Below are 11,990 nucleotides of genomic sequence, written 5' to 3' on the forward strand. Positions count from 1 at the left end.
CTTTTTCTATTCGGGACTTCTAACGAAGTTTCCGTCCGCGTTGCCAGATTTGTTTCGACATTTCCAATCTTTCTTCAGAAGGAAGTTTTGTCGTCTGAGCATCACAGCAAAAAGTAGTTTAACGGGACAGATTAACTTACACCGCCTTTGAGATTTTAGATATCGTTTTTCCCAAATCATAGATAATTGTTTTGAGTTCTGGAATTCTGACGCCAGAATCTCTCTTAGAATTCCTCGGTGGACGTGCTGCAAAAATCGGAATCGCGAAATTTTCATTTTCCCGCGATTTCACCTGCCTATAAATAGCTCGAAAAAGCAAAATCTCTTCATTCTCACCCATTCAAGGCCGCGAGCAAGGAGAGAGGAGGATAGGAGAAATTTTCGCGAAAACTTGACCAATCTTCGTGCAGTTCGTCCCTACTTCTAGGTATTGAGGTAACTAGCATGAATCCTACCTCTGTTTACTGTTTCTGTTGCGTTTCTGAAGTCGTTTCTGTGCTCACAGTTTTGAGCTTTTTCTAAAATTGTCCGATTTCCTTGATTTCTTGGTTGGGTTATGTTCCTTATGTTCCCATGAGTCTAAAACCTCTGTCAGTAATCGCCGATTGCGATTCAGTTGTCCAAGATCTGAAAAATTGATTCAAAACCCCATTAGTCGCACATTTCGAAACTTTATTGTCGAAAAGCTGTAATCTGACTTCGTGCCTTTAGGATTTGTTGTCACGGATGTCATGAGGATCAATGCTGTCAAATTTGTTTTCCGAACTGATAACTTTGAAGTTTTGAGCCTTTATTTTGGACCAAAATGCCCCTGGATAGTCGTATTTCGACCCGATTGTCCGAAAATTGTTCCGACAATTTCTTTGCCTTAGTTTTACCCTAAAACTACCTTGTGAATTGATTTAGATCGAAGAAAAAGTTCGAAAACCCTATTTTCCATAGTGGCCGAAACCTTATTGCTTGGGTACCGTGTCCAAAAATAATTTTTGGGTCTCTATGACCTGAGCCATTGCGTAGCTCTTTCAATTGTCGAAATTTTGGCGCCGGTTTCGTGTCATTCTGAGTTCTGTAGCTCGAGTTATGCTCGTTTTAGCGAACGAAGTCTCCGTTGTCAATTTGTGCCTAAATAGGAACTCTGAAGCTATAGAGGCTTTCTTTATGATTTCGATTAGTATTAGTAGATCGTGTTGCTCCTAGTGAAGCTTGTGTTGATGATTGTGTTTTCTTTGTTCTAGGTTCGCAATTTCCATGCCCAACTTCTACTCACGAAGGTAAGGGTAACTCGGTTTTAGAGCGTCTTTGAGTCTTGCATGCTTTTATCGCACTGCCTGTGTTTGAGATGAAGATGTTTATATTGATTGGCACATGATTATGATTATTATGCTGAATTTGGAAAATGTTTTCTGAGAGGCTTCGGCCGTTTACTGGTTTCTGTCGTTACTGCTTCCTAGTGGATGGAACATGTGGTTACTTTGGATTGGTCCTTGGGTGGGCTTTGTTATTGTCTGACTTGGCATATAGGGCTTGAGTCAAGTGGCGATGAGGAGGTGTGTCCTATCATTGTCCCATCTTGCGAGGTGCTAAGTGGCGATCAGGAGGTGTGTCCTATGATTGTCCCGTCTTGTGTGACGTTAAGTGGCGATTAGGAGGTGTGTCCTATGATTGTCCCGTCATGTATGACGTTATAAGTGGCAATGAGGAGGTGTGTCCTATCATTGTCCCGTCTTGAGAGACGATATTGATCGATCCATTTTGTTAGCAGCATATAGTTGCATTATAGGGAACTAACACCTGACCCTATGTTGTTGGATTTTCGTATTGGTTTATTGATATCTGATTTGATGTTACATTGTTGAGGTTATTATTATCTGAGTCCGATTTATGTTTAAGTTGTTGATATATGAGTTGAGTTATGTTGCTAGTTATTTACCATGCCAGGTAATTAAATTCGAACAGCATGATTTTTCTCTTTTATACATGGTAATTGCATGGAGTTAACCCTTTCTATTTGCTACTTGTTGTTTGGGCGCTTAACGCTATTAGGCGATGGAGATCCTTCCGCCGAGGCATAGCTACTCGAGTTGGAGATCGAGTTGTAAGCGGTGGAGTAGAGGTATGAGAAGCAGCTTTGCTTCTCTTCTTGTGGATTATGTTGGAGTCTCTTTTACTTTATGAGAACTCTGTTATTAAAGTCTTGCTTCCGCCACTGTTAAAGTGCGCATGTTTATTCTGAACCTTACTTATGGTATTGTAAACTATTATTACTGTATATCGGGAAACAAGTTATCTAAATAAAGTTATGGTATGTTTCCAACCTTTTAGCCGAAGTGTTTAGTTGTTTTACAGAAAAAAAAATTCCCTTGGTTTTTAGGGATTGCAGAGTGGTCCTTAGAGCCGCTAAGGAAGCACAATTTCTGAGACTCCGTCAAGGAGGCATGACCGTTGCTGAGTATGCTGCAAAGTTGGAGTCGTTGGCTAAACACTTCCGTTACTTTAGAGGACAGATTGATGAAGGCTACATGTGTGAGCGATTCATTGAGGGGCTGTGTTATGAGCTGCAGAGGGCGGTGCAACCGCTAGGACTGAATCGCTACCAAGTGCTGGTGGAGAAGACCAAGGGAATTGAGGCCATTGATAATGCAAGGGGCAAATTCCAAGGTCTGAACAAGCCTTACCAAGGAAGTGGAGGTCCGGCTAGGACTAACCAAGGAAGAGGTGACAAGGGTAGGCATTTCCAGAAGAAGCCGTATGTTCGTCCTCAGGGTAGGGGGACAACTTCTGGGTCCTTTTATCCTACTGGTGGAAATGCAATTGCACTAAGAACCCCATCTGGGAATCGGGAGGATGTGACTTGCTTCAGGTGCAACAAAAAGGGGCACTATGCCAACCACTGTTCTGAGAGTCTTGCAACAAGCCAGGCCACACTGCTGCAGAGTGCAGGATTCCTAAAGTTGAGGCTGCTGCAAATGTTGCTGGGGCTAGGAGGCCTACTGCTGGTGGAAGGGTCTACTCGATCAGTGGAACTGAAGCTGAGGAAGACGATGGTCTGATCCGCAGTACCTGCGAGATTGCGGGTAATTCCCTTATCGCGCTATTTGATTCTGGTGCTACGCATTCATTTATAGATATAGCTTGTGCGGCAAGGTTAAAGCTAGAAGTGTCAAAGCTACCGTTTGACTTGACAGTGTCTACCCCGGCATCTAAGAGTCTAGTAACTAACACTGCATGTCTGGAATGTCCTTGGATGTACCTAGATAAGAAGTTTGTAGCAAACTTAATCTGTTTACCTCTCAAGGGATTGGATGTGATCATAGGCATGGATTGGTTGTCCCACCATCATGTTCTTCTTGATTGCACCAATAAGGTAGTTATCTTTCCCGATGCTGGACTCGCTGAGTTCCTGAACTCGTACTTTTCAAAGCTTTCTTTGAGGAAAGGAGCTTTGAGTTCTCTCATGTCTACAACCGTGGTGGAAGCTAAGGAGAATGGAGTACACGGAATTGCTGTTGTGCAAGATTTCGAGGATGTGTTCCCCGAAGACGTACCTGGAATACCTCCGGTCAGAGATATGGAGTTCACAATTGATATAGTCCCAGGCATTGGACCTATATCAATCGCACCGTATCGTATGGCACCGGCAGAACTGACTGAGCTGAAGAGTCAACTCGAAGATTTAACCAAGAAGGGGTTTATCCGACCTAGCGTTTCTCCGTGGGGAGCGCAGTGCTGCTTGTGAAGAAGAAAGACGGAAGATCGCGACTTTGTGTGGATTATCGACAGTTGAACAAAGTCACGATAAAGAACCGTTATCCGTTGCCAAGGATTGACGATTTGATGGATCAGTTGAAGGGTGCTGCTATTTTCTCGAAGATTGACCTGAGATCGGGATATCACCAGATTAGAGTCAAGGATGAGGATATTCAAAAGACGGCGTTTAGGACACGCTATGGGCACTATGAGTACTTGGTGATGCCGTTTGGAGTTACGAATGCACCAGCTGTATTCATGGACTACATGAATAGGATCTTTCATCCATTCTTGGATCGCTTCGTTGTGGTGTTCATCGACGACATCTTGATCTACTCGAGGAATCGTGAAGAACACGAGGAACATCTACGTCAAGTATTACAAGTTCTTCGGGATAAGGTACTGTATGCTAACGCGACAAAGTGTGAATTTTGGCTCGAAGAAGTAAAGTTTTTAGGACATGTCATCTCAAAGGAGGGTATTGCTGTGGATCCCAGTAAAGTGGAAGCGGTACTTGCATGGGAGCGTCCTAAGATTGTGACAGATATAAGGAGTTTCATCGGTTTAGCTGGATATTACCGACGATTCATCGAAGGTTTTGCTAAGATTGCAGGACCATTGACGAAACTCACCCGGAAGAACCAACCTTTTGCTTGGACAGAGGATTGTGAACAGAGTTTCCAAGATATGAAGAAGCGTTTGACGACCGCGCCAGTTCTGACATTACCACAAGAGAAGGAACCCTACGAGGTTTACTGCGATGCTTCGTACCAAGGTTTGGGTTGTGTGTTGATGCAACACCGAAAGGCTGTGGCTTATTCTTCAAGGCAATTGAAGATACATGAACGGAACTATCCTACGCACGATTTGGAGTTAGCGGCTGTGGTATTTGCGCTCAAGATTTGGAGGCACTATCTTTATGGGAGCACTTTCACTGTTTTTAGTGATCATAAGAGCTTGAAGTACCTGTTCGATCAGAAGGATCTGAATATGAGACAAAGGCGTTGGGTGGAATTCATCAAGGACTATGATTTCACTTTGTTGTACCACCCAAGAAAAGCAAATGTTGTAGCAGACGCACTGAGTCGCCAGACAATTCATGTTTCATCGTTGATGATTAAGGAATTGGAACTTATCGAGACTTTTCACGACCTCAGTTTGGGTATGCAAGTGACACCTGGAAAATTGAGCTTTGGGATGGTGACGATCACTAGTGATTTTCTGAACGAGATCAAGGTGAAACAACTGTTAGATGAGGAGCTGATCGAGAAACGGAACTTGATCATTTTGGGAAAAGCGCCGGATTTTGAGGTAGGAACCGACAACATTCTGCGTTGCAAAGGACGTGTCTGCGTACCATTGGACATGGAGTTGAGAAGGATGATTCTTGACGAAGGTCACAAGAGCAGATTGAGTATTCATCCGGGATCGACAAAGATGTATCAAGATCTAAAGTTGAATTTTTGGTGGCCAGGAATGAAGAAGAATGTAGCAGAGTTTGTGGCGGCATGTCTGACATGTCAGAAGGCGAAGATAGAACATCAAAAGCCTGCGGGTATGTTACAGTCACTTGATGTGCCGGAGTGGAAGTGGGACAGTATCTCTATGGATTTCGTGGTAGCTTTGCCAGCTACGAGGAAGAGATTTGATTCCATTTGGGTCATTGTGGACTGTCTGACGAAGTCAGCACATTTCATACCGGTGAAGACCACGTTCAATGTGGAGGCACTTGCAAAAGTGTATGTCACTGAGATTGTACGACTTCATGGAGTACCATCGAGTATTGTTTCTGACAGAGATCCGAAGTTTACTTCGCATTTCTGGAAGGCGTTGCACGAGGCGCTTGGGACGAAGTTGAGGTTGAGCTCTGCCTATCACCCTCAGACGGATGGACAGACAGAGAGGACAATACAGTCATTGGAAGACTTGCTGCGAGCCTGTGTTCTGGATAGTCAAGAAAGCTGGGATGAGCTGTTGCCGTTGATCGAGTTTACTTATAACAACAACTTTCATGCTAGTATTGGAATGGCACCTTATGAGGCTTTGTATGGGAGGAGATGTAGAACTCCTTTATGTTGGTTTCAAGATGGCGAACATCTTCTCGTTGGACCTGAATTAGTACAACAAACTACTGAGAAAGTGAAGCAAATACAAGAGAAGATGAGGACGTCACAGAGTCGACAGAAGAGTTATGCTGACACACGACGGAGAGAGTTAGAGTTTGAGGCGGGAGACCATGTGTTTCTTCGCGTGACACCAACTACCGGAGTGGGAAGAGCGATAAAGTCGAGGAAGCTGACACCGAAGTTCATTGGACCGTATCAGATTATCGAGCGAGTCGGTAAAGTAGCTTATCGGATTGCGTTGCCACCTTTTCTTTCCAAGATTCATGATGTGCTACACGTGTCACAATTGAGGAAGTATATTCCTGATCCCTCTCACATCATCAAGGAAGATGATATTCAGCTTAGAGACAACTTGTCTTTTGAAGTGGCACCAATGAGGATTGAGGAACGTAGGATCAAGCAGTTGTGGAACAAGCAGGTTCCTCTGGTAAAAGTGATTTGGAACCAAGTCACGGGCGATGCTACTTGGGAACTAGAAGAGAGGATGAAGGAACAGTATCCGGAACTCTTCACTGAGCCTTAAGTTTCGAGGACGAAACTTTCTTTTTGGGGGGTAGTATTGTAAGACCTGGATTTTCAGAACAAGCTAATTTCCGACTCACGCGTAGAATCAGTGTAAGCGTGACAGGAGTTTGATATTTGAGAAAGATTAATGAAGAAGAAAGTTCAGGAATTGCTTGAGGAATGTTGCGTAGTCATTTTAGGAATTAGAGCGAGTCGTCTGCACACCCGCCTTATGGCAAGCGTGTCCAGAATAGGCTAATTTCGCTTTAGAGCAACGTTTTAAGTGAGATTTCGAATCCTTGGAAAATTTAAAGATTTTCTTTATTTTTCCTTCGACCAGCGTTTCATTTCGGAACTCTGGACTGTACGCACGATAGTATTCACTTTTCGGAAGTCCGACGACGCTAATTTCCTTGCTTCGAAACCCTAGATTCGAGCGATGGATGAAGACTTTTTCTATTCGGGACTTCTAACGAAGTTTCCGTCCGCGTTGCCAGATTTGTTTCGACATTTCCAATCTTTCTTCAGAAGGAAGTTTTGTCGTCTGAGCATCACAGCAAAAAGTAGTTTAACGGGACAGATTAACTTACACCGCCTTTGAGATTTTAGATATCGTTTTTCCCAAATCATAGATAATTGTTTTGAGTTCTGGAATTCTGACGCCAGAATCTCTCTTAGAATTCCTCGGTGGACGTGCTGCAAAAATCGGAATCGCGAAATTTTCATTTTCCCGCGATTTCACCTGCCTATAAATAGCTCGAAAAAGCAAAATCTCTTCATTCTCACCCATTCAAGGCCGCGAGCAAGGAGAGAGGAGGATAGGAGAAATTTTCGCGAAAACTTGACCAATCTTCGTGCAGTTCGTCCCTACTTCTAGGTATTGAGGTAACTAGCATGAATCCTACCTCTGTTTACTGTTTCTGTTGCGTTTCTGAAGTCGTTTCTGTGCTCACAGTTTTGAGCTTTTTCTAAAATTGTCCGATTTCCTTGATTTCTTGGTTGGGTTATGTTCCTTATGTTCCCATGAGTCTAAAACCTCTGTCAGTAATCGCCGATTGCGATTCAGTTGTCCAAGATCTGAAAAATTGATTCAAAACCCCATTAGTCGCACATTTCGAAACTTTATTGTCGAAAAGCTGTAATCTGACTTCGTGCCTTTAGGATTTGTTGTCACGGATGTCATGAGGATCAATGCTGTCAAATTTGTTTTCCGAACTGATAACTTTGAAGTTTTGAGCCTTTATTTTGGACCAAAATGCCCCTGGATAGTCGTATTTCGACCCGATTGTCCGAAAATTGTTCCGACAATTTCTTTGCCTTAGTTTTACCCTAAAACTACCTTGTGAATTGATTTAGATCGAAGAAAAAGTTCGAAAACCCTATTTTCCATAGTGGCCGAAACCTTATTGCTTGGGTACCGTGTCCAAAAATAATTTTTGGGTCTCTATGACCTGAGCCATTGCGTAGCTCTTTCAATTGTCGAAATTTTGGCGCCGGTTTCGTGTCATTCTGAGTTCTGTAGCTCGAGTTATGCTCGTTTTAGCGAACGAAGTCTCCGTTGTCAATTTGTGCCTAAGTAGGAACTCTGAAGCTTTAGAGGCTTTCTTTACGATTTCGATTAGTATTAGTAGATCGTGTTGCTCCTAGTGAAGCTTGTGTTGATGATTGTGTTTTCTTTGTTCTAGGTTCGCAATTTCCATGCCCAACTTCTACTCACGAAGGTAAGGGTAACTCGGTTTTAGAGCGTCTTTGAGTCTTGCATGCTTTTATCGCACTGCCTGTGTTTAAGATGAAGATGTTTATATTGATTGGCACATGATTATGATTATTATGCTGAATTTGGAAAATGTTTTCTGAGAGGCTTCGGCCGTTTACTGGTTTCTGTCGTTACTGCTTCCTAGTGGATGGAACATGTGGTTACTTTGGATTGGTCCTTGGGTGGGCTTTGTTATTGTCTGACTTGGCATATAGGGCTTGAGTCAAGTGGCGATGAGGAGGTGTGTCCTATCATTGTCCCATCTTGCGAGGTGCTAAGTGGCGATCAGGAGGTGTGTCCTATGATTGTCCCGTCTTGTGTGACGTTAAGTGGCGATTAGGAGGTGTGTCCTATGATTGTCCCGTCATGTATGACGTTATAAGTGGCGATGATGAGGTGTGTCCTATCATTTTCCCGTCTTGAGAGACGATATTGATCGATCCATTTTGTTAGCAGCATATAGTTGCATTATAGGGAACTAACACCTGACCCTATGTTGTTGGATTTTCGTATTGGTTTATTGATATCTGATTTGATGTTACATTGTTGAGGTTATTATTATCTGAGTCCGATTTATGTTTAAGTTGTTGATATATGAGTTGAGTTATGTTGCTAGTTATTTACCATGCCAGGTAATTAAATTCGAACAGCATGATTTTTCTCTTTTATACATGGTAATTGCATGGAGTTAACCCTTTCTATTTGCTACTTGTTGTTTGGGCGCTTAACGCTATTAGACGATGGAGATCCTTCCGCCGAGGCATAGCTACTCGAGTTGGAGATCGAGTTGTAAGCGGTGGAGTAGAGGTATGAGAAGCAGCTTTGCTTCTCTTCTTGTGGATTATGTTGGAGTCTCTTTTACTTTATGAGAACTCTGTTATTAAAGTCTTGCTTCCGCCACTGTTAAAGTGCGCATGTTTATTCTGAACCTTACTTATGGTATTGTAAACTATTATTACTGTATATCGGGAAACAAGTTATCTAAATAAAGTTATGGTATGTTTCCAACCTTTTAACCGAAGTGTTTAGTTGTTTTACAGAAAAAAAATTCCCTTGGTTTTTAGGGATTGCAGAGTGGTAACCAGGGCGTGCCACGCGCCCACTTCCGGATGCACTGGGACCCACACGCTGCCAAACTTGCAGCGTTACGCGCCTTGTCGGCGCGTGTGTGGCACGCGCCTGACGGTCACCAACCAGGGCGTGCCACGTGTCTCCGGACGCAGGTTTCAACTCTGTTTAATTTTTTCAACTCCTCTCTCCCCCTTTCAACTTTCAACACTTCCATTAAACACCATTACACACCCATTTCAACATTAAACACTACCATTTCAACACCATTGGAGTTAGTCTAAGAAGGATAAACGAAGGGCTAGAGTTGTTTGCAAATTAAAGTCACAAAATGCCAGTGAAAGATCTATTGTGGATAGAACAAAACGAATAGAAAATGGATTGCCAAGAAGCTTGGACAGAAAATCAGAACTCAACTTACGCTAGCTAACTCACCGCCAGCCAATTGATTATATGAAAAAAAGAATTTGGAGTTCATTTAGATGACAGCGGGCAAAAAGATTGGTGGAAGGTAGGGAAGCAGAGCAATATGCTAAGTTGTGTGACTATTCATATGAACTCCTTATGATTAATTTAGGTTCATATGTGAAAATGGTGTAATTTCTTTACCTGATTTTGCACCACAATTCGAGAGAATCTATGTATGTCTGAATGCTTGCAAAAGAGGTTTCAAGGCTGGTTATAGACTATTGATTGGTCTTGATGGTTGTTTCTTAGACTAGTTACAATGGGGATGTTGAATCCCTCGTTCAACTGTTGAACCCATTGCACTTGGGTGTTGAATAGCAAGTTGAATATTCAACTAGTTGAATGAATAGTAAGTGAGGATCACTTAATACACTTGACAAAATCTCATTGGTTGTTGTGATTTTCCAGATTTTTATCTCTTCCTAATTATTTGGGGTCAATTATTTCGTAGTAAATTAAATTTTTCCCCCCAAAATTCATCATTTTTTTTTGTTTATAAATAGAGACTTGGTTCATTTGATTTGGACACAGAAAAAAATGACATTTTTTCCTCTAGTTTTTCTATTTAACCTCCAATAAACTCTTATTTACTTGCAAGAAAAAATTAATTAAGAATATAAAATTAAAAAAATAAATTATTAAACTAGAAAGAAAAAAATTAACTCTTAATTAATTTAATTTAATTTAAATCGATAATTGTTATTAATATATAATTACAAAAATAAAAACATAAAAGAAAATAAGAATATGAAATAAAAATGGTGGGGTAGAGTGTTGAATTTTATTAAACAAAACCATTGTAGTGAGTAAAAGTTGAATGTGTGTTGAATTATTAGGTGGAAGAGAGAAAAGATGATGTGGGGTGTAAAAAATGTAAAATGAGGGTGTTGAATCTTAAAACCATTGTACATAGTCTTAAAGAGCTATTTTAATGAACAACTATTGTTCGCAGTTGGTGAAAATGTAAATAACCACATCTATGTGGTTGCTTATGCCATTATTGATGTAGAGAATAAAGTAGAAATAGTTTCTCACCCTCCTCCACTAGAAAATGAGAACTTATAAGACCATTCACAATGGTTAAACAAAAAATGTTTTGTTTACCCCTTTTCTACCCCACTTTTTCTCTTCCCAACACTCCACATCATCTTCTCTCTCCAATTCAACAAACTCTCAACAATTACCCACTCCAATGGTTTTCTCTCTCAACACCCTACCCCACCACTCACCCTACCCCACCACTTTTTATTTCATATTTTTATTTAATTTTATATTATTATTTTTATTATTTACATAAAATTACAATTATTGTTTTAAATTAAATTAATTAATAAACACTCAACAATTTTTTTTACTATAGATTAAATAATAAACACTCAACAAATTAAATAATAAACACTCAACAAATTAAATAATAAACACTCAATAATAAACACTCAACAAATTAAATAATAAACACTCAACAAATGATTTGGATCTGGCTAATTGTTGAGATTTTGGTTGTTAGATGGGTAGTTAGATGAATTCTGGGTGTTGAAATGGTGATTGTTGTGATCCATTTCAAAAGAAAAGCTAATAGAAAGATAGTAAGATGGTGAGAGAGATAATAAGAGAGTGAAAAAACTTGGTTTTTTTTTTCTGTGTCCAAATCAAACGAACCAAGTCTCTATTTATAGAGAAAAAAAATCATGAATTTTGGTATATTTTTTTTTCAGAAAATATTTTTTTTGATTAAATAATTGAGTTCAAAAGATAAGGATAAAAGAAATCCGGAAAACCAACAGAAACGTGACACGTGGCGGCAGTAGAAAAAAAAAAATTCTCCCTCTCTCCTCCCAGGCGCGTCACGCGCCTTGTCTGGCCGTGTGGCCCACGCGCCTGGGAGAGGCCAACCACGGCCTGACGCGTGGCTGACCGTAGAGGGCTCAACAATGTTGAGCTTCCTCAACATTTTACACGTTTCTCTCTCCTCCCAATCACTCTCAACAACATTTCACACCCATTGCAACCCCTAAACAAAACTCAACAACGATTCTAAACATCCATTGTAAGTGGTCTAAATAGCATGGGTGGAATTTCATTTCACACATGTAAAAGGTAATAATACATTTCCCTTTAGGAACCAATTTAATGTATTTCAAATAGTTTATAACTATTATCAAAATTATATGATTTAGGGACTAACTTGAACAACTTTATGTTATCGTATATGGTCTAATTCCTACTATGCAAGAGGCTATGCTTGGAGTCCAACAAAGGTATTGTGTAATTCACCTTCAGATAAATTTTACAAAAAATCTGAAGAACAAGGAGATAAGAAA

Source organism: Lotus japonicus, chromosome 1, assembly GCF_012489685.1.
Source record: "Lotus japonicus ecotype B-129 chromosome 1, LjGifu_v1.2".
NCBI lineage: Eukaryota > Viridiplantae > Streptophyta > Magnoliopsida > Fabales > Fabaceae > Lotus > Lotus japonicus.